The sequence below is a fragment of the Phoca vitulina genome, unplaced genomic scaffold, assembly GCF_004348235.1.
Source record: "Phoca vitulina isolate PV1807 unplaced genomic scaffold, GSC_HSeal_1.0 scaffold40, whole genome shotgun sequence".
Taxonomy (NCBI): Eukaryota; Metazoa; Chordata; class Mammalia; order Carnivora; family Phocidae; genus Phoca; species Phoca vitulina.
In genome coordinates, this window is record NW_022589743.1 from 13,816,190 (window position 1) to 13,840,963 (window position 24,774).

General features: G+C 37.1%; 1 protein-coding gene across 6 annotated transcripts in view; it reads right to left on the reverse strand.

Annotated features, from left to right (window-relative positions):
* BCAS3 (BCAS3 microtubule associated cell migration factor) overlaps positions 1–24,774 on the reverse strand; it is a 618,903-nt gene that overhangs the window by 295,863 nt on the left and 298,266 nt on the right. The window lies entirely within an intron of this gene.

Genomic DNA, 24,774 nt, shown 5'->3' on the forward strand with positions numbered 1-24,774 from the left:
TAGTTTCTGAAACATTTCATTTATCCAAAGAAATATTTCATTTTCTTGGATACTTCAGTAGTTTCCCCAATTCTTAAGCGGTAGAATATAGTCTTAAAACACAAAGAAAAAAAATACAAGAGCCTATTTTCTTATACAAGGAAGAACCTTTGCTTAGTCAAAGCAATAAAATTATTCAACAAACGTCTATTGAGTTCCTACTATAAACCAAATATTATCCCAATAAAAACTTAGCCTCTTCTTTTTAAAGTCCCATAGTATTTATTTGCTTATTTTTATTATAAAATAGACTTTATTTTTTGGAATACTTTTTCTTTAAGACTTTATTTGAGAGAGAGTAAGAGAGAGAACACAGAGGGAGAGGGAGAAGCAGACTCCCCACTGAGCACAGAGCCTGACACAGGGCTTGATCCCAGGACCCTGGGATCATGATCTGAGCCAAAGGCAGACACTTAACTGACTGAGCCACCCAGGCGCCCCAAATATTTGGAATACTTTTAAGTTCACAGCAAAACTGAGCAGAAGACACAATGATTTCTCATATACTCTCTGCCTCTATCTGTGATTTTAATACCAAGAGAAATAAAGCAGTGAAGTACTGGGGGAAGTAGAAAAAAAAGGCAAAAAAAGGAGGAAGTATGTGAGTATTAAAAAAAGAATACAAAAGAATGAGAAACAGAAAATTCTCTCATAATTTCCATCACCCAGAGATTTGTCTGTATGCATCTACATGTGCTACATTTGTTAGGCTACATTCCCAAAAATGAAATAAAAGGATATGAACATATTTAAATCTCTTAATGCTGATTAGGAGTTATACAGATGTATAGTTCCTTCCCGAGCTGTGACTGAGAATATTGCCAGACAAGGTATTCCGAAGAACTAAATCTGAGTGAAACCGATTCAAATCAAGTAGACAGAGGCGAAGAACCTAGGGCAAGATTTTAAAGGATGCGTGCTCAAAAAAAACCTAACTTAACTGCTGGCGGAGGAGAAGTGGTACCTAAGCCATCAATTACCATTCAGAAGGGGGTAAACGGTATTAAAGTGTTAAGATTTGCAGTGGTGAAAATGATTAGCCACTATTTTTTCAAAATCATAGTTCTACTTTGACAGGCATGCTGGCATTTGGCACAAAACACCAGTGATCACCGAAGGAAAACATGTAATTTCTTATGATTCTGAATGATTATCATGAAGAAAAGAGTATCATAATAATTATCTCATTAATATTTAAGCATCCTCTTGGGAATAATTTTGGTGTATATTGCAAAACTGTTAAGTAAATTTATGTTTGCAGAAGGCTGAGTTGTTCCTAAGCCATTTGTTATCTTTTCAATAAATAAATTTTATATTGAATTCTTTTTTTAAAAGATTTATTTCTTTTAGAGAGAGAGAGAGCAGGGGAAAGGGGCAGAGGGAGGAGAGAATCTCAAGCAGACAGCCACTGAGCATTGAGCCCAACGTGGGGCTCAATCTCACAACCCTGAGATCATGACCTGAGCTGAAATCAAGAATCGGATGCTTAAACCGACTGAGCCACCCAGATGCCCCTGTATTAAGTTCTTAAGACAAAACAGAACAAGTGGATCCTTCAAAACCTCCATAAATAGTAGTCAAGAAAGTGACTAAGGCCAAATATCTAAAGGTTAGGACATACTTTGTAAAGGAATTGAGGGTGGAGAAGATTTTAAGGAGGTGAATGAATAGGCTATGCAGATACGTGAGGGGAAAGCGTTACAAAGAGAATCTCAAGTACAAAGATTTTGAAGTGGGAGCAAAAAGAAAATGTTTTGGTAATTATTAGGAGGCTGACATAGTTGGGTGTGGTGAGGCAGGTTGAAAGTGGAAGATGAGTTCAGTAAAACAAAGGGGGTGGGGAGGGAGGACCAGCAGATGGCTTAGGGCTTTTTTCCCCCAATAAAGCTAGGGTAATGTGATGAAAAGATATTAGAAAGTTGTAAAGAGAAGTGAGAAATTACATCCTTGTATAACTAACTACCATTTAATGAGAACTTTTCAAAGAGTTTATGTTGCATTCTATATATGCTGACCCCAGGTTGGGACTGTCACAGCATGAGCACTCTATTAGGTATTAAGTGAATGGAATTTTGGATTCTGGACTAAGCGAGGAGATCAGAATAGTTGGACATTTATTTATCCATTATCAAAATGGCATAAACTTAAAAAGAATACAGTGTCAGGGAAGGGGTAAGGAGTAGGATTGTAGATGAAACAAGATTAGTCATGAGTTGATCGTTGTTGAAGCTGGATGATAGGTACATGGAGAGTTATTATACTATTGTTTTCTAATTTTGTGTATGTTTGGCATTTCCCATAGTAAAAAGTTCAAAAAAGAAGAAGAAAAAGAAAAAAAATTCCCCTCCTCCCAACCGTCCCCCTACTTTCCAAAGAAAGTGATAAAAATACCAAATACATACCTATGAAACATTAAATCTGAATCCTGAATTCCTAAATAGAGATTTTAAGAGTTCCACACCTTATGTTCACTAAAAAATAGTTTTCCAATAGCTTTGAAGCATCCAGAAGATTCACAATATAAAACACAAGTCGGATGGGATAACATTTTCAACATCAAATAAATATCCTTCCCTCTCCCTTACTTTGTGTTTAAAAATTTTCCCCAATCCAGGTGGGAAGTACATTCCATGTTCACTATGTTAAGGAAGCAATGACATACCAAGTCACAATGAAAAAAGAATTCAAAACCTTGACCCTGGCATAAGGAAAAAAACCTGAAAGTATGATAATTAAGAGCAAGGCTTCCATACTCTCTAACCAGCCAATTATTAGGAAGGATTGAGATTAAAGCAAGAGTGCCATCAGCAGAAAGGGGTAAAAAGAGAGTCCTTAAGGAAGGGGAAAAATGACTGAATCCCAGGAGGTTTAGGGATAAAACATCTGTGAAAAATCCTATCTTCATTCTTGGGTAGAGCTCAAGGAAGTAGCAAGAGATCCCACAAGGTTCAAGAGAAGAAGAGGTGTGCACACAGTGTGTTTACACAGTCAAGTCTGTGATAACCTCTCCAAGTTTCCTGTGGATTAGCTGAGAATAGTATTTCATATGTGTACAAGAGGAACATGGACGAGATCCAGAGAACTGACAGGCTTTGAAAAGGCTTTGAAGTAGAAACAAGGATGGATGCTGCAGAGACCTAGCGGAACCAGTAACCAGTGATCAGGTAGGGAACTGGGACATCCCAGTGGTGACAATAAGGATAAAATGTCTCCAACGCTCCCATCTCTTATCTTTGCACTCTGAAAGTCCTATAGAATTTAGAAGCAATTTTGGAGGAGGTACCACTGATTGAGATTAATTTTTCCACACTTGTTAGAAAGAAGGCACAGAAGAGAATTACATAAGAGAATTTGTTTATAGAAAAAAATTAAGTTCCATGTCTCATAAGCCTGAGTTTAATGGACCAACATAGACATCTTTCTATATAAAGAAAAATGTTTAGTATCTTTTACATGTACCAACTATTCTTAGATCATTAATAAACTTGAGACAGGAAAAGAATATGGAATTCTGTAATAAAAATCTCTGCCATGTTCCTTCCCTACCTTAGGAGCAGTAATTTAAAACAAACCTATCCATCTAACTAGAAAGGCTACACTGCCAATTTACTTTAGAGAATACAACTTCAAAAGTACTGCTTCTACACACAGGCATGTGGTAAGTATAGATCAACAAGCAAGGGCAGGATGAGCAGATCATTATGAGGTAACTGTGAGCCAGACTGTTTATACTGTGTTCTCTGGAAAGCAGATCATGCTTCTAGTGAGTAAATAAATGCTAAAAAAAAATCACGAAGTGTATTTTGCTGTCTTACAGTGATATATGGGTGTGTCTATGTATACAAATGTGTGTTTCTATGTATATATTTATATATTTTAATATGTGTTTATGTGCAAAGCAAACAAAAACAAATCTGTTTCAGTGCCGACCTTTGCAAATTAGTCCTGTTAATCTACACCCCAAAAACTTCCAGGTCAGTAGAACAATATGAGTAAAATTTATGAACAGAAAGATGAAATGCTACCTTGATAATGACCCTAAGTCTGAATCCCACATAACAAAATTCTCAATATTATAAAGTGGAAAAAGTCAATATAATATAACTTCTCAGATATGTAAATGGTTTGCACAAGTTCTGTGCAAATTTTGAAATTTTAGATGTCTTCTGCACTATAATGTAAGGATCAATCAGTATAGAATTTTTACAAATTACCCATATAAAATATGGTATTTCTGAGTTAGAGAAAGTTAAAAGTATTAATTTAGATGCTGTTAAACTAAGCTACAAAGTATTAAGCTACTCAAATAATAACTGCTAAATTAAAGAGTTATAAACATTGTATTTTTTTTTTTTAGATTTTATTTATTTGGGGTACCTGGGTAGCTCAGTCAGGTAGGCGTCTGCCTTCAGCTTGGATCATGATCCCAAGGTCCTAGGATCGAGCCCCGCACCAGGCTCCCCGCTCAGTGGGGAGCCTGCTTCTCCCTCTGCCTGCCACTCCCTCTGCTCATGTTCTCTCGCTCGCTCTCAAATAAATAAACAAATTTATTTGAGAGCGAGCGAGAGCGAGAGAGAGAGAGAGAGCGCGTGCACAAACAGGGGGGAGGGGCAGAGGGAGAAGCCAACTCCCTGCCAAGCAGAGCCCCGATGTGGGGCTCCATCCCAGGATCCTGAGGTCATGACCTGAGCTGAAGTCAGACATTTAACCCACTGAGCCACCCAGGCACCCCAAGAGTTATAAACATTGTATTAATAGACATCTAAAGACACTCTAAAGTCTTCTTTTTAACACTGGTTAATAGAATGAATATAGACTATGACTTGTAGGTTAGGATATGTAAGATTAAATCAAGGTTCCAAAAATGAGTTATTACCAGTCCTAGAGAAATTTAAACCTCTTGACATTTCAGAATGTTTCCCCCAAACAAGAACAGTATATCCTCAATTCCAGGGAACCAAATTCTTTCTAAAATATCCAAAAAGTGGGGCGCCTGGGTGGCTCAGTTGGTTGAGCAACTGCCTTGGGCTCAGGTCATGATTCTGGAGTCCCGGGATCGAGTCCCACGTCGGGCTCCCTGCTCAGCGGGGGGTCTGCTTCTCCCTCTGACCCTTCCCCTCTCATGCTCTCTGTCTCCCATTCTCTCTCTCAGATAAATAAATAAAATCTTTAAAAAAATAAAATAAAATAAAATAAAATAAAATATCCAAAAAGTAATAACTAGATCTCAGTAACCTAGGTTCAGGGGCAAAATATCTAGTCTTCCAGTTAGAAAATAAGTTTTTACCATTAATATATTGAGTATATTAGGGCAGGTAATTATTTTTCTTAGCATATTGGGCATGGTTTAGATATTCAGAAAAAAGCCAGATCTCTTAACTGTGGAGTTTACAACACAGTGCACAGCGTCTAGGTATTCTGTTAAGATGAAAGAATAAATGGAATAATTATTTGCTCCCAGCACCATCTGCTTTTAAAGCAATGAAAGAAAAAAAGATTTGACAATGCATATCGAAATAAACAGATAAACCACTTACACGTTATAAGCATCCTTTTTACATAAACTAACACAAAGCATAATACTGAACAATGAGCAGCACTTAAATGTGAAGCCAATGAAAGAAAAATCCATTTGGTTCTGTTCTTGTTCTACTCTTCCCTGCATTTCTTGAACTCCCAGTAATAAATTCTCTTACACGGAGCTCTGGAAGCTTTGGAAGACATAGCTAATCAACTACAGGTTCTGTTGCCAGTGAACTCCACACTCCCAGCTCTAGGGGATGGTAAATAGCTCTTCTCCTTGAAATGAACCTCAAGGCTATTGGAATCAGGGAAATCTGCTTCTCAAATAAAGGGCAAAATGCTAGTCCAACTGGTATCTAGTTTTTTATGTGAGATACAACCCTCTGCTTTAGCTCCTGTTGAAAAACCTACAAGATGTTCATAAGCTGAACATATAAATCTAGAAAGAGACTTAGGGAGTCTTTTAATAGAAAGAAATGAAGGTGGATCCAAAGGTTTTCATTTGGAGGAGGGAGTGCGAGCTGGGTCAGACTGGAGGCCGTGTGGGCAGTGAGGCAAAATATTCTTCGCAGATTCAAGACCAAATGCAGCTTGTTTCCTACTCCCTACCGTAACCCCACCAACCCTCCGCAAACAATAAAACCTTCGCCATGCTGAAGTCTTCAGTGGAGACCTGAGAAGTGAATGATGTTGTGCCGGCATTAATCGGTCCTTTTCGTTACTTAGGGTAACAACATTCCTTTTTATAGCAAAAGAGAAATTTGTGAGTTAAATGACATCATGTTGCCTTGAATGAAACAGCTCAGGCTCAAAGTTCACCCAAAGGCCAACAATGATAAACTCTCATCCAAGGACAAATTTCAATACATTTTTGGTACTTATTAAAAACAGCATTTATATAGCAGCCATACAGTAAGAGAGGGCTCTTTACCAAACTGTTTCTGATCAGAAAGCACTCGGGACCTGAGGAAGAAACGCTGGTTGGGAATGCAGTTTCCGAGCACAGAAACCAAAACTTGCCTTTTAAAACCTTACGTAAGGCTCATAAGACAATCTAAAAGCAAAGCGGTCGACGGCATCTCCCAATGAACAAGCAATTCACAAAAGAGGTAATACAACAGCCAACAAGCACATGTGAACACTAGTAATCAGAGACTTGCAAATTTAAACAAGTCAGGCTTTCCTACTATCGAACTGGCAAAAATTAAACCCTGGCCTTTTAAAAGATAATTGTTTTTATAAAGGGAGAAGGCTCTCACGTCAAAAACAACACACCTAAATACATTGAGAAATGGGAAGCATTCTTATTCTTATTAAGGAAGCAACTCTATTTCTACTGAAGTCTAGAAGGAAGTTTTTCTCTGATTTACAAATGTTTCCATTAAATGTAAAGTGATTCACTGAATTTCATACACAGAGGGGTTAAGACAGCAGCGGCACAATATATTACTGGCTATTCTGTTTATTAGGAGCCGAACTCTTGTGCCAGAGCAACAACAGTTGGAAGTGTTACAATACATCAAAGGGAACAACTTTACCTACGTTATGTACTAAACGGATCGATGATTTTCCTTGCACCCTGACCCTGCAGTACCATAGATGTTCTCTAATTAATTATTAAAGTTTTCTAACAGTCAGTCATTGTACATCTCTGGTTTCACTTTCCTTTTATTCCACATTCCCAGAAGAACAGTCACAGGCAATATATAATTAGAAAAATGACATATCCTCATTGCCTATGAGATAATTGATTTCACTGAATAACTGACAACACTGGGTACATCTCTTCCCCACCCTGCTCCGTCTCCTTTTCCCTACCCCCACGGTATCATATAATATCCCCACAGAAGACATAAACTAAGGAGCTTTCATTTGTTATTCTGGTGCCATAATGGTCATTTGACAAGTAGCATCTGGACAAGTTATACCTGCAGGTAGTCTGGAAGGGTTCACAATTTAGTTTTGCTCAACATCACCATAAATACCATAGAATGAAGAGAAAGAATAAAACATGCTGGCTTCATGCTATCAGCAAGATCAGTTATTCCACTAAAAATTTCACACTGTCCCAGTATACTTCTGAGAACTAAAGAGACTGCAACAATCCCTTTAAAACATTTGCAATTAACCTCAAGGTGGAGTTTATTTACCTGGAAGGATGAACACAGTGCCTATTTGATGTGTATTATGGCAACTCAATTCTTTTTTTTTTTTTTTTTAAGATTTTGTTTATTCATGTGACAGAGAGAGACACAGCGAGAGAGGGAACACAAGCAGGGGGAGTGGGAGAGGGAGAAGCAGGTTCCCGTGGAGCAGGGAGCCTGATGCGGGGCTCGATCCCAGGACCCCGGGATCATGACCTGAGCCGAAGGCAGACGCTTAACGACTGAGCCACCCAGGCGCCCTGGCAACTCAATTCTTAATAAAACTACATTATATATACATTAAAACAACAGCTGGACAGCTTAAAAAGTCCACCCTCAGGATTTTAAAAGATCATATTATGACTATGTAATACCTTGCCTGTAGTTTATGGATAGCAACTTTTTCTTACTACAGATTGTAGAATCTAGCCAGACATGTAAGTCTAAATAAAACAAAACCATTCTTACCAAAGCTCACCTTTACAGAAGTGTAGAATACAAGGCATCACTTAGAGCAGTTGCCTCCTAGGAGGAGATGAGGATGTCTGGGGACAGGAACAGCTTATTTTTCAGTAAATATTCCTTGATACCTTTAAAATTGTATTTCCATGTCCTATTTAAAATTTGTATTTATAAAAAGTCATGGAATAAGCACACTCCAATTGATATGGTTAGTGTAGTCAATCCAGGAAGTCAAGAAAGGAAAACCAAGAAATCAGATGCGTATCAATGAATGATGGAAACCAATGTATGAAATGAAAGTTGAGCTTATTGCATAATGAGTCATGTATTTTCCCCCCTATTTTCTTAGGTTCAGTGATGCTTTCGTTAAGGGGGGGTTGTGGAAGTGCTTATATACACTCATTCTCCCACTCATTCCACATATAGCCATTTATCATTATCTCTATTTATACACACACATAGCAAATATAGGAACAGCTTTTAGCAACTGCTCAAGGACACATGGTAGTATGTGTTTCTGTTGATGGAAATGATTATTTGCTGGAAGCCAGGTCTCCTAGTGCTAATTCTATGTAGAATTATGAGCTGTAATCCTTCAATAGTGGCAAATGTATTCTTACAGATAACCCTCTATGTTAGATGCATTTCTTTCAAGAATAATCAATTCCCCATTCTAAATTCAAGGAACACTATAAAATATAATACCTTTTACAAAGAGACTAAGAGTAGACGATATGCAGAAAGTTTTGTGAATTGATGTCTTGAAGGTAAAAAAAAAAAAATCACGGTTTTTGGTCATTAAACTGTGTTGAGTTATCAATGTACCAATTTGTACAAGTAGGCAATAGGCCAGTTATTGTAAACTTACTGTTCTTGGTCCCATCTTTAATGACACAGTTGAAGAGCAAACACTCTAATGTAGTTAGTCCAGCCTCCACAATAAAGTACAACAAACAAAAATAAAGGGGAGGCAGTTGTTTGTAAATGTAAAAATGCAAATACCATTTTTTAAATTTTTTTATGTTATGTTAATCACCATACATTACATCATTAGTTTTTGATGTAGTGTTCCATGATTCATTGTTTGCATATAACACCCAGTGCTCCATTCAATAAGAGCCCTCTTTAATATCCATCACCAGGCTAACCCATCCCCCCAAACCCCTCCCCTCTAGAACCCTCAGTTTGTTTCCCAGAGTCCATAGTCTCTCATGGTTCATCTCCCACTCCAATTCTCCCCCCTTCATTTTTCCCTTCCTACTATCTTCTTCTTTTCTTTAACATATAATGTATTATTTGTTTCAGAGGTACAGGTCTGTGATTCAACAGTCTTACACAATTCACAGCACTCACCATAGCACATAACCTCCCCAATGTCTATCATCTAGTCACCCCATCCCTCCCACCCCCCATCACTCCAGCAACCCTCAGTTTGTTTCCTGAGATTAAGAATTCCTCATATCACTGAGATCATATGATACATGTCTTTCACTGATTGACTTATTTCACTTAGCATAATACCCTCTAGTTCCATCCACGTCGTTGCAAATGGCAAGATTTTGGGTTTTTTGATGGCTGCATAATATTCCATTGTATATATATATACCACCTCTTCTTTATCCATTCATCTGTTGATGGACATCTTGGCTCTTTCCATAGTTTGGCTATTGTGGACATTGCTGCTATAAACATCAGGATGCACATACCCCTTCAGATCACTACATTTGTATCTTTGGGGTAAATACCCAGTAGAGCAATTGCTGGGTCATACGGTGGCTCTATTTTCTTCTTTTTGAGGAACCTCCATACTGTCTTCCAGAATGGCTGCACCAGCTGGCATGCCCACCAACAGTGTAGGAGGGTTCCCCTTTCTCCGCATCCTCGCCAACATCTGTCATTTCCTGACTTGTTAATTTTAGCCATTCTGATTGGTGTGAGGTGGTATCTCATTGAGGTTTTGATTTGGATTTCCCTGATGCCGAGCGATGTTGAGCACTTTTTCATGTGTCTGTTGGCCATTTGGATGTCTTCTTTGGAAAAATGTCTGTTCATGTCTTCTGCCCATTTCTTGATTGGATTATTTGTTCTTTGGGTGTGGAGTTTGATGAGTTCTTTATAGATTTTGGATACTAGCCCTTTATCTGATATGTCATTTGCAAATATCTTCTCCCATTCTGTCGGTTGTCTTTTGGCTTTGTTGACTGTTTCTTTTGCGGTGCAAAAGCTTTTTATCTTGATGAAGTCCCAATAGTTCATTTTTTGCCGTTGCTTCCCTTGCCTTTGGCGATGTTTCTAGGAAGAAGTTGCTGTGGCTGAGGTCGAAGAGATTGCTGCCTGTGTTCTCCTCTAGGATTTTGATGGACCCCTGTCTCACATTTAGGTCTTTCAACCATTTGGAGTCTATTTTTGTGTGTGGTGTAAGGAAATGGTCCAGTTTCATTCTTCTGCATGTGGCTGTCCAATTTTCCCAACACCATTTGTTGAAGAGACGGTCTTTTTTCCATTGGACATGCTTTCCCGCTTTGTTGAAGATTGGTTGACCATAGAGCTGAGGGTCCATTTCTGGGCTCTCTATTCTGTTCCATTGATCTATGTATTAGTTTTTGTGCCAGTACCATACTGTCTTGATGATGACAGCTTTGTAATAGAGCTTGAAGTCCAGAATTGTGATGCCACCGGCTTTGCTTTTCTTTTTCAACATTCCTCTGGCTATTCGGGGTCTTTTCTGGTTCCATATAAATTTTAGGATTATTTGTTCCATTTCTTTGAAAAAAGTTGATGGTATTTTGATAGGAATTGCATTAAATGTGTACATTGCTCTAGGTAGCATTGACATCATCACGATATTTGTTCTTCCAATCCATGAGCATGGAACGTTTTTCCATTTCTTTGTGTCTTCCTCAATTTCTTTCATGAGTATTTTATAGTTTTCTGAGTACAGATTCTTTGCCTCTTTGGTTAGGTTTATTCCTAGGTATCTTATGGTTTTGGGTGCAATTGTAAATGGGATCGACTCCTTAATTTCTCTTTCTTCTGTCTTGTTGTTGGTGTATAGGAATGCCACTGATTTCTGTGCATTGATTTCATATCCTGCCACTTTACTGAACTCCTGTATGAGTTCTAGCAGTTTTGGGGTGGAGTCTTTTGGGTTTTCCACATAAAGTATCATATCATCTGCAAAGAGTGAGAGTTTGACTTCTTCTTTGGCGATTCGGATGCCTTTTATTTACTTTTGTTGTATATGCTGTCTGCAAGAGACTCATTTTAGACCCAAAGACACCTCCAGATTGAAAGAGAGGGGGTGGAAAACCATTTACCATGCTAATGGACACCATAAGAAAGCTGGGGTGGCAATCCTTATATCAGACAAATTAGATTTTAAACCAAAGACTATAATAAGAGATGAGGAAGGACACTATATCATACTTAAAGGGTCTATCCAACAAGAAGATCTAACAATTGTAAATATCTATGCCCCTAACATGGGAGCAGCCAATTGTATAAGCCAATTAACAACAAAAGCAAAGAAACACACTGACAATAATACAATAATAGTAGGGGACTTTAACACCCCCCCCTCACTGAAATGGACAGATGATCTAAGCAAAAGATCAACAAGGAAATAAAGACTTTAAATGACACACTGGACCAAATGGACTTCACAGATATATTCAGAACATTCCAACCCAAAGCAACAGAATACACATTCTTCTCTAGTGCCCATGGAACATTCTCCAGAATAGATCACATCCTAGGTCACAAATCAGGTTTCAACCGGTACCAAAAGATTGGGATCATTCCCTGCATATTTTTGGACTACAGTGCTTTGAAACTAGAACTCAATCACAAGAGGAAAGTTGGCAAGGACTCAAATACATGGAGGCTAAAGAGCATCCTACTAAAGAATGAATGGGTCAACCAGAAAATTAAAGAAGAATTAAAATTCATGGAAACAAATGAAAATGAAAACACAACTGTTCAAAATCTTTGGGATGCAGCAAAGGCAGTCCTAAAAGGAAACTATATAGCAAGACAAGCCTTTCTCAAGAAACAAGAAAGCTCTCAAATACACAACCTAAACCTACACCTAAAGGAGCTGGAGAAAGAACAGCAAATAAAGCCTAAACCCAGAAGGAGAAGAGAAATAATAAAGATCAGAGCAGAAATCAATGAAATAGAAACTAAAAGAACAGTACAACAGATCAACGAAACTAGGAGCTGGTTCTTTGAAAGAATTAACAAGATTGATAAACCCCTGGCCAGACTTATCCAAAAGAAAAGAGAAAGGACCCAAATAAATAAAATCATGAATGAAAGAGGAGAAATCACAACCAACACCAAAGAAATACAATTATAAGAACATATTATGAGCAACTCTATGCCAGCAAGTTAGATAATCTAGAAGAAATGAATGCATTCCTAGAGGTGTATCAACTACCAAAACTGAACCAGGAAGAAATAGAAAACCTGAACAGACCTATAACCAGTAAGGAAATTGAAGCAGTCATCAAAAATCTCCCAAAAAACAAGAGCCCAGGGCCAAATGTCTTCCGAGGGGAATTCTACCAAACATTCAAAGAAGAATTAATACCTATTCTTCTGAAACTGTTCCAAAAAATAGAAATAGAAGGAAAACTTCCAAACTCATTTTATGAGGCCAGCATTACCTTGATCCCCAAATCAGCCAAAGACCCCCATCAAAAAGGAGAATTACAGACCAATATCCCTGATGAACATGGATGCAAAAATTCTCACCAAAATACTAGCCAATAGGATCCAACAGTACATTAAAAGGATTATTCACCACGGCCAAGTGGGATTTACTCCTGGGCTGCAAGTTGGTTCAACATCCACAAATCAATCAATGTGATACAATACATTCATAAAACAAAGAACAAGAACCATATGATCCTCTCAATAGATGCAGAAAAAGCATTTGACAAAGTACAGCATCCTTTCTTGATTAAAACTCTTCAGAGTATAGGGATAGAGGGTACATACCTCAATATCATAAAAGCCATCTATGAAAAACCCACAGCAAATATCATTCTCAATGGGGAAAAACTGAGAGCTTTCCCCCTAAGGTCAGGAACACAGCAGGGATGTCCACTATCACCACTGCTATTCAACATAGTACTAGAAGCCTAGCCACAGCAATCAGAGAACAAATATCATTTTTTTGTAAAAAATTAATGCAGCTTCTTCCCTGCTTCACTTATTTAATATCTAGTTACATATTAGATAAGTCCAGATCATTATACAGCAGGAAGAATTAAGTACAGATTTTCTCTTGCCTAAGCAAAAGAGGTAAAGTTCTCTTGGCATGGAGAGTTAAAAGCTTTTAGACATGGAAGACATTAACGTTTGCAACCTATACTTAATATAATAAAAATCTTTCCAATCATTAAGGATCCAACGATGTGTTCCACGCAATAGAGAAACTACAAGTTCAAATTTTTACCTCTAAATAAATCAGAAAATTCACAGAACCAAGGAGATAGGAGAAAGAATGAGACAAAGAATACTAGCCCACAATCACCACAGGGCTTTCTCTCTTTCCAAATGCAAGAGAACAGTTTCAAAGGCTTGCTCTCCCCTCTACTTCTCCACAGTGTAAAACTACTGGAAAGAGTTACCTCCATAAATCATTGCCATGGCGTAAACTCCATAATATGTAATGGCGTAGTAGTTAAGTTCTTTTTTTAAGTCCTTATCATTAGATACATACTAAAGTATTTGTAGGTAAAAAGGTACAATAGTGGGTCTCATAAGACTTTATCCACCACACATTAAAAAAAAAAAGATTTTGGGGCACCAACCTGGCTCAGTCAGTACAGTGTGTGACTCCTGATCTTGGGGTTGTGAGTTTGAGCCCCACATTGGTGTAGAGATTATTTCAAAATAAAATCTTTAGGGGCACCTGGTGGCTCAGTTGGTTAAGTGTCTGCCTTCGGCTCAGGTCACGATCCCAGGGTGCTGGGATCGAGCTCTGTGTCAGGCTCCCTGCTCCATGGAGAGTCTGTTTCTCCCTCTCCTTTTGCCCCTCTCCACCCCCACTTGTCCACAATCTCTCTCTCTCTCTCAAATAAATAAATAAAATATTTTTTAAAAAATAAAATAAAATCTTAAAAGATTTTAAAGGAATAGAAGAGACAAGAGAGGGACAGTGTTGAAGCTAGGTAATAGGCAGATTTGTTATACTGGCCACTGTCTTTCTGTGTATGCTTGAACATTTCTGTAACTAAATTTTTTTAAAGACTGCTGTGTGAAGGTTTGAAAAAAAACTGGGCAGACATTTCTTGATCTGCAGACTGACTCAGAGTCATCTTGATTCTATTCTTGGCTAGGGTATGAGATGTGTGAAGTGTTCAGAACTACGTTGTTTTCACATAGCATTGTATGTGTGAGAATCATTCATGTTAATTCCTTTAGCTGTGGTTTACTGGATAACATTTAATTTCTATTCTCAATGACAAAATGAAATAGTCTGTCCCTCCTTCCTCTGTTCTTTCCCTTCCTTCTTTCTTTTCCTGCCTTCCTTTTTCCCTCCTTCCCTTCTCCTTCTTCATCTTTCTCATGGCTTTCCAAAAAAAGTTTTTTGAAAATCACCTAATTAATATTATATGAATACATGCTTATTATAAACCTCAAAGAACATGAAGTAAAAAAATGAAAGGTTTACTGGAATAGTGAACAGTGATTCCAATGATAATCTTTCAGAAAATCAAATGTTCTTCTGGCATTTTAGAAGTCTTAAGGTTGAGAGTCTTACATTTTTAAGTAAAAGTTTCAGAGTCTTAAGGCAACTATCACAAAGGACTTCTGGGGTAAAGTCTTTTAGAATGCAGTGAAAACCAAGAAAAATTTCACTCCCTATAAAATTACTAAGGGAATGAAGATACTCAAAACAAATAGGTCTAAAAGAAATTTTCAATTTGCATCAACAAATTAGAATTGCTAAGTAAAATGTCTTTCTATAGCTTTGAAAATGCACACGTTAGGACAGAGCCACACTTACCCAGATGACCATTTAAGAACAGAAGAGATATGATCGAGCACAAATGTTTTATCTTCACTGTTGTTTGTTAACAACAAAGCATCTTTAACTGTGCCATCTGGTAGTATCTTAGTCATAAAGCACTTGGAATTGAGAGAGGCAAGAAAGACATCCAGAGAGAACAAGGATACCATTTCTATTAACACCAACTACAACTAACAGCTATCTTTAGTGAGTTTTTATTCTATCCAAGATAATGTGTGAAGGTTTTTGGATGAATAACCTTATTTAATCTAACAATGATCCTGTAAAGCAGGTATTGTCAATTTCCCATTTCAAGGACAGGTAAACTAAAAAGCCCAGGGAGGTTAAGTTATTTGCCCAAAATCACTCAGCTAGCAGTTAGTAAGAAATGGAATCTAGAACTGCAAACTCGAAAGACCATGTTCTTAACCTGAAGTATAAACTGCCTCAATTCATCATGACTTGACCTAGTGAGCTCATTATTTTAAATTAAAATTTTCATATAAACATGTGAAAGATGCTTACCCCCAAATACCAACTGTATCATTGATTCAGAGTCTCCATGATTTGTGTTCCATGTCTCCTTAATTTAATATAATCATTTTTATCATCTTAATAAACACCTATGTATCCTGATTTGAGATATCATACAAAGCTATCAAACAATGGAGAAAAGTTACGTTGACCAGAAGTTCACAACACAAGGAAGTTACAGACATTCAAGGAAACTTTACATATAGTGACAGAAACAAAGAAAGTACTTTGGGCCACAGCTCTACATTCTCTGTAATATCCCTGAGGAATCAGAAGACTTCATTTTAGAAAATACTGAATTGGTTTTATATTTAAAAGTATATTGACATAACCATGGAGGGACCACTGGCACCTGGAATATAGCCTGGAAGGCAGCAAAGTGCCCAAGAGGAAAAAAAAAACACACACACAAAAAACACCACTAGCTTCAAAATACTCCTTATAAATCTCAGCTCTGACCCAGACTTGACATCATATAAGAGTGATTCTGATGTTCTTCATGTGGTCATAAAATACAAAGAAAGCATAGTAGAAAAGGCAAGAAACTGATGGTATAAAAGCAATGAAGGCAATTCAGTGTTTCTCGTCTCTCTACCAAGTTCCGCAAAATCACATGGCAAAAAGCCTCCTGTCATATGACAACAATAAGGAGAACAGATTCTAACTGTAGAGAGACAATCTATGGCATTCACCCACCTCCTTTATGCCTCGGTCACTGGGTGGTTACCTTTAGTAAGACAGATCATGAGAAAATTTTTTTCCTAAAAAGGAGAAATTCAGTGATGATAAAAAGCCTATACAGCATCAAAGCAAAAGTAAAGCTTTGACTTAAATAAATGAGAATGCACACATAAGATGGACAAATAGAGATAAAACGAAGAACCGAGCAGAAAGGCTCAACTACAGAGTTTGCCTGGTTTTTTCCACTTTTCTGGAATAATAACTAAAAACTATTTTGCAGTCAGTACAGCCTGAAACCTATAATACAGCAGAAATTATTATTATTTTTTTTATCAGTTAAAGGACAGTGGGTAAGAGCAGTCCTTCCATTAATGGCAAAGAAGTGTATATACACACATAAGTAACACTACCATAAAGTAGAGTTTTTTGTTTTAACAAAATCCATATTTATGTGATTATATTTCCTATGGTTGAGAGCAGCTATAATTAATGGATTTCCCTCCTTCTCTTAATGCAGCCATTTGTCAATTCAAATACAGAATGTCCAATCAATTTTGATGTATTTAGTAAGCAATTTGTCAAATGGTGCTATAATCCAGTTAATATATTAATTCTTGTCATGGAGAGAGTTCTGACAACTACAGTTGACCCTTGTGCAAAACGAGGGTTAGGGGTGCCAAAGCCCCCCCAGTCAAAAACCCATGTATAACTTTTGATTCCCCCCAAACTTACTACTAATTGCCTACCAGAAAGCTTACCAATAAACAGTCAACATGTATTTTGTATGTTATATGTATTATATACTGTATTCTTACAATAAAATAAGCTAGAAAAAATAAAATATTATTCAGAAAATCAGAAGGAAGAAAAAATACGTTTACAGTACTATGCTATAAAAAATTCACATATAAGTAGACCCACGCAGTCCAAACCCATGCTGTTCACGGGTCAACCCTATGTGGTTTTCCATAACTGGATTGGAGAGAAAACTCTGTACTGGGACTCAAAGGTCATTCTTCGGAGATAACACCTCTATGTCCCAATATCTGAGAGCATGCTATAGCACATCACTTAACAGGAAAACTATTTTGCTGGAATAAAGACAGCTGGGTTTCCCTGGACAGCATGGCTGCTGATTCCTTGTAATGAGCTGGGTTTCTCTGAATCCCTGTGTATCTCATATGTTTTTAATAAAGTCAGCAAACCAATATATGTGACACTAAATGCAACTTAAGTACACTTCTAAGAGAGGAACAAGGCTTTACCAGTGAAATGTATGAATTTTAAACTTAAAAAATATTTCTATAAACATTTTCCACGATTCTAAAAACTTCTTCGTGTGGATTGCAAAGGAAGTACTCTCAATCCTTTGTTTTCTCCTATCCCAACATTCTTCAGGCAAATACTCCTACCAGTACTTAACATAGACACTGTACTAAGGCCAGACAGTTAGTTACTGGTAGTCAAGCTTCTTGGAAGGCTGACCTTCACTTTACGCAGTGTGAAGCTCTGGACAGGACAGTTTTCTTGCTTTGTAAATATATTTCATCCACTCATCACTATGCTATCTCCATCTTTTTCCAGGTCTATCTACACTCCAGGAGCTAGAGATAGAACAAACAGATGTGCCAGGCTTTCTGGTAGGGGGTCCAAGTTCATATCACAGAAGAAATCTGGACTATAATGACCAAGAAAGGTCAAATCTTTTCCCAAACTTTTCTTTTTCCTTCCTTCCTTCCTTCCTCCCTTCCTCCCTTCCTCTCTCCCTCCCTTTTTAGAGAGAGCGCGAGCCAGCGAGCGTGGGGTGGTGAGGGGAAGATGGAGGAGAGAGAGAATCTTAAGCAGGCTCCACACCCAGCGCAGAGCCCAATGTGGAGCTCAATCTCACAACCCTGAGATCATGACCTGAGCCGAAATCAAAGGACACTTAACTGACTGAACCACCCAGGTGCCCCACCCAAACTTTTCACAGGGAGATTTCACCACTACCAGTTTGGGGAGAGCAGAGAACTAGAAGACAGGTTTTTAACATGTCACAGATAACCCCCACAGCACCTGGGCATATCTGGCAAACACCTTCCAAAGATGATGGCCCTATCCACGCACTACATCCAAATCTCTACATTTCTCCAACAGAAAATACGAAAGCAGAGATGAAGGCAAACGCTTTCTAGAAAACAAAACTGAAAAACATGGCAAAAAAAAATTTTTTTTAATTAATAAGAAAGAAAAGGAACACTATACTCATCTTCCAGGCATCAGACTCTCCTCAGCCCATTTATGAACCATGCAGGAGCAAAGAAAAAAAAATTGCCAAAGTGATTTGGTACAAGGCTGTGTATTTTAAAACCTGCAATGTGTTCTAGGCCTCCAGACTACCAGACGTCCCATTGTTTCATGTGTCTGCTGAGAAAGGTGCCCTATGTGTCAGAAAAGCACACTGAATATTTTTCAATGACCCAGGGGGCAAAGGTCACTTATTATAAATGGATAATGAGACCTAATGCAGTGCTCTGAGTATGGACAAAGAAAGGGTCTATCTGTAGCCCCTGGTGGGTTGGTCATTCAGGCTTTTATGTCCTCTCCACACTTAATGGAGTCAAACAATTGACAGAAATTCTATAGAGAAGGCTGAAACTGAGAGAAACAACTGTATTCTAACCTGATAGACAGATACAAATAGCGACCCTGAAATGGCGCCAGCACCCCTGTTACCACTAGCACAGCAGACGGCTGTAGCATTCCCCCTGAAGTCCCATTTAGTCATTTGTTAGCAATGAACCTCACTGATGGAAGCGATGGCACATCAAACCGCAAGCTCCTGCCAATATCAACCCATTCCATTATCACAGGTAAGCAGACACAGATCACTCTGCTCTAGCTCCCTATTTTTGAAGAAAAGGGCAATCAGATATCCCCACTCCCTCGCTACCCAAGTGACAAAATGCACATTCAGGGATATCAGTATCTGAATATATGAACCTTAAACTCAGGTGGGATAGAATAAATGACACCAGAAGCAGAGGTACGCATAGATTAGTGGCTTTATGACCTATAGATTATTTTTCTTTAATCTATCAGAATCCATGTCCTATCCTAGTCAAATCTGCCAATCCGATGCTAAGAAACAGTACCAGTAGCAGTGGAAAAGAATGTGTACTCCCACCTGTACCTGAAAAAAAGCAACTCATAAAACAACTTAAAGAACATGAAGATACTAATATCATTTACAATTTTGTAAAATAAAGAAAGACATTTAAAAATATAAAACAGCCCTTTATAAAAACTTTCCTTTTGGTTCTTTTCAATTTTAAGGACAATTAAGACAGGAAGGTGGACTGTTTTTTTCCCCAAATGGCACATGCTAAAGCAAATGACAGAAATGCCAAGATTTACTTCACAATGGAGCAAACAGGTCATTAGAGTGTAACAGAAAGGACTTCTGATGTTGAAACATCTCGACAATAAATCAGCAATGACAGAAAAACCCAATGAACTACTCCATAGATGTGAAAATCCATGTACAGATTTGGGTATCAATAAGAAGTATGTCTCCCACAGACAGAAAAAGGAAGGAGGGAAAAGGGTAGTCTAAGCCAAACTTTTCAATCCATCATTTATAAGGTTTGCAGATTGCCGATGGTACTTTCATTTAACTATTCAACAGCTTTTCACTGAAGAAAAGGTATTTAATTTCATAATGTTCCCCAAGTTATACAACACATATACAGCTAAATTCAGGGTTAAGAGGTCTTAAACTTTTAGTCTCTTAAAGAAAAACACCATTCATTTCACTAAAATTATCTCGCTATGGATGGACATGTCAGTTGATACAATTAAGTATAAATAAGAGAAATCATCAAATACAATTCAATCTGAAGTGGTTTCTTAACTACCTCAGATATTCAGACCTGGACAGAGCAGTATGACACACCCAAGGGCCAACAATGGACTATAAATACTCTTTAAATAAGTCCTACATTACAAGTTTCCTCTACAGGAGAAAAACATTTCTTTTTTCCCCTTCCACCCTACCCACTCTTGGGCAAATATTTATTATGGACAATGCAAGGAAATATTGTTGAGTACCTCCATCATACTTGGTACATACCACAATAGCGATGCAATCCAGGATGTTAAGTTAAATCTAATGTGACATTCGAAAGAGAGCAGCTCAGAAAAGTGCTGCATATTTAATTGCTTTTCCGGGGCACTGACAATGACCATGGTAGATAAGACCAATGATTTTTTTTTCCTTTTTGTACCAATACGTTCACTGTAAAACCAATAAAACAAAAGAATAATAAAATATCCTCAAATACTTCATTCTAAACTCCAAAGTGTGACTTTATATTACAAGGAAAATATTTGCCATTTCTCTTCTCATGATTATAGCTGGTAGGACAGCAGTACAAAATTTAGTTAGGAATCAAGATCTCTAGAATCCAATCTTAAGTGCACTGTTGACTTGTGATTTTCATACTTCGATATGTAAGATAAATCTCAATACCAGCTTTAGTTACTATCTACTTCATTACGTATAAAGACTAAAATTAAAGTGCTAGTGAAGTCCAAGAGATTAGTAAAGCAATAACATTTTTCAAAAGCAGATATACCAATTGAAAGCCCAGCTATTCAAAAGAAACTCAGAACTGACTTAGTTCTCTTCAGGATAATAAAAACCAAGATTTTTGTCAAAGCAATACTAATACTTTAAAGTAAGGTTCTGGTTGGAGCTTTTAGAGTGATGAATACTGCCTCCTTACATGTCATGCTGTCTAGGGTATCATAATGGAGCCTCATCACTTCTTTCTATACTCTCTCTGGGATAAGATTATTTCATAGAAAGTGTGCTTGAATTACTATTATTACATACCAAAAAAATCTCAGAAGGGAGCTGAAATCTGTAAACACACATGGAAGTTTGGGGGTTATTTCTAAAAGCCTACTGAACAGTACTACCAGGATATATAACATGCACCAAAATAGAACCCACACTGCAATTACCAATTCTCTGTCCTACTCGAGGCAACATAGTTCCATTAATGTTGCAATGAATGGCATAACCTATTGCCCAAGCCAGTCACCCTTTCCTCCTCGCTTTTCTTCAGTCACCTCACACAGTCCCAAGTCCCCATAGGTGCAACCTCCTCAGCCACTTCTCTCCATCCTCACTAATAATTAACTTCTTCCTTCTTTGAATTTCTATACCAATTAATTCAAGCTATTAACATAGCACGTATCACAATGTGTTATAGACACTCACGTGTATGTTTCTTATTTGTATTTATGTTACAGACAAAAGTAAAAAGAGCCAAAAACAAAACTGCAGAACTGGTATAATGCAAGCTTAAGATAATACATAGGATTTAAGCATCTGAGGTTTAAAAAATAATTATGATCCTACATTTCCAGTACTGGCCACATAAGAGAGACTAGATTTACATTATCTCCTAAAATAACTAAATTAGGCCTAAGCAAAAGGATATTTTGAACCCTCCATAATAAGGCTTAAAAATAAGCATGGAAAGAATCAAATTTATTCCAAGTAATATGAATGCATCCTAGGAATAAAGAACAATCCACCACTTAACAACATGAAACTGAAAATGCCCAGCATCCTATCAAAAATCATTAGGGATATAAAGAAGCAGGAAAACACAACCCAGACGTAGGAGAAAAATCAATCAATAGAAAAACCTCCAAGAAACACACAGTGGTAAAAGTAATTAGAACATAGGGATTCTAAAACAGCTATTATAAAATAAATGTTCCATATGTTCAAACACGTACATGATAAGGAAAGAAATGAAAGACATAAAAAAGATCCAAATGGGACTTCTAGAGATGAAAAATATGATATCTGAAATGAAAAAACATTTTGAATAAAATTAACAGCATATTAGGCAGAGAAGAAGACTTGATGTATTTAAATATGTAGAAATACAAATTACACAAAATCAGAGAGAAAAGAAGAATTTTAAAAATTGAACAAAAATTTAGTAAGCTGGGAAAATATCAGGTGGTCAACATACATATAATTGGAGTCACAAAAAGAGAGAAGGGGAGTGACAGAAAAAAATATTTGAACATATAACTGCATAAAAATGTTCAAATTTCAGGAAACTATAAATCCACAAATCCAAGCTTCCCACAAATCACAACAGAAGAAAACCACCCCATGACACTATGGTTTAATTGATTTTTTTTCTGTTTTTCTATATTATTTCTGTTTTTTCTATTGTTTATATGTTTTCTATTTTGCTGATTTCTACTCTGATCTCTATCATGTCCTTTCTTTTGCTTTAATTTGCTCTCCCTTTTCTAGCTTCTGAATGTGGAAGCTGAGGTCATTGCTTTCAGAACTTTATCTTTCACAACATTAGGCATTATTTAGCCCTATAAAATTGCTCTTGAATACTGAGGTAGTGCCATTCCACATATTTTTCTATTTTTCTTTAAAGTTTTTATTTTGAAATGATTATAGATTCATGAGAAGTTGCAAAATAGTACAGCGCAGTCTTACATAGCTTTCACCTAGTTTCAAAACCAGGAAATCACCATTGGTACAATCCACAGATTTTATTCACCAGTTTCATATATACAGTTTTACATATACTCATTTTGTGTGAGGGTGTGTGTTGTTTGTGTGTTTGTATAGAGTTCTATCCAATTTTGCCACAAGTTTATTTGTGGAACCTCTACTACAATCAAGATACAGAACTATGTCATCACCACAAGGATCTACCTAACCCTTTATAGTCACATCCAACACCTTCCCTTCCATTCTGTCTCTAAGCCCTGGTCAACACTAATCTGTTATTCATCTCTATAATTTTGTCATTTTGAGAATGTTATATAAATGGAATCCTTTCTTCTCTTGGTGCTTTTAAGATTTGTAGTAAGCAAACTTTTGAGATTGGCCTTTTCACTTGGCATAATGTCCTCGAGATTCATCCAATCTGTCACCATGTATTTATACTTCAAACCACTTTTTTCCCCCTGAATAGTATTCTAAGATATGGATCTGTTCTGTTGTCATTTTCATTCAGTTCAAAATAATTTCTTATTTCCCTTTTGATTTCCTCTGTGAACCACGTATTATTTAGAAGTATGTTGTTTAGTTTCCAAATATTTGTGGATTTTCCAGAGATCTGTTATTCATTTCTTATTTAATTCCATTGTGGTCAGAGAATATATACTTCGTATGACTTGAAAGCTTTTCAATTTATTGAGACTTATTTGATGGCCCAGAAGATGGCCTATCCTTGTCACTGTTTGCTGTGCACTTGAAAAGAATGTGTATCCTACTGTTGTTGGGTAGAGTAGTCCATGTAGTCTGATATTAATGTAGTAACTCAGGGTTTAAAGTATGTTTCTCCTAAGCAGCAATATAGTTGGGGCTTATTTTTTATCCAATTTGACAATCTTTGATTTTTTATTAGGATGTCTGGACCATTTATAACTAATATAAGTACTGATATGCTCAGGGTTACATCATCTTGCTTATTTGCTTCCCTTTTATTTCCTTTCTTGGTGTAGATTGTTTTGGTTTCATTACATACATCACATACATTTCATTATACACATCACAGTTTACCTTCAAGTGATGTTATACCACTCACATACATTCTAAAAACCTTACAATAGTTCCATTTCCCATACTCCTGGCCTTAATGCTACTATTGTCATGCATTATACACACACACACACACACACACACAAAATATATACATATATGCATGTGTATATACATCTATATGTGTATTTTAAAGACTTCAATACATGGATACTATTTTTGTGTTAGCAGTAAATTTTATGTATGTATGTATGTATGTGTGTATGTATGTATGTATGTATGTATGTATGTATGTATGTATGTATTTAGAGAGAGCATGCTGGGGAGGGGCAGAAGGAGAGGGAGAGAATCTTAAGCAGGCTCCACAGCCAGCATGGAGCCCAATGTGGGGCTCGATCCCACGACCCTCAGAGCATGACCTGAACCGAAACCAAAAGTCAGATGCTCAACGGACTGCACCACCCAGATACCCCAACAGTAACTTTTAAAGAGACATAAATCATTACCAAAACCCACATATTGACAATCTTTGATTTTTTATTATTGTATATTTTAACCCCCATATTGTATATTTTAACCATTTTCAGTGTTCTTCATTTCTTTCCAACTAGTATCATTTTTCTTCTGTTTGAAGGACTTCCTTTAACATGCCATATAGAACATGTCTATTGCTGATCATTTTTTTTAATATTTTGTATATCTGAGAAAAATGTTCTCTCATTTTGAAAGATGTGGGGGGAAGGGCATAGGATTCTAGGTTAACAGGTGCTTCCTTTCAGTACTTAAATCTG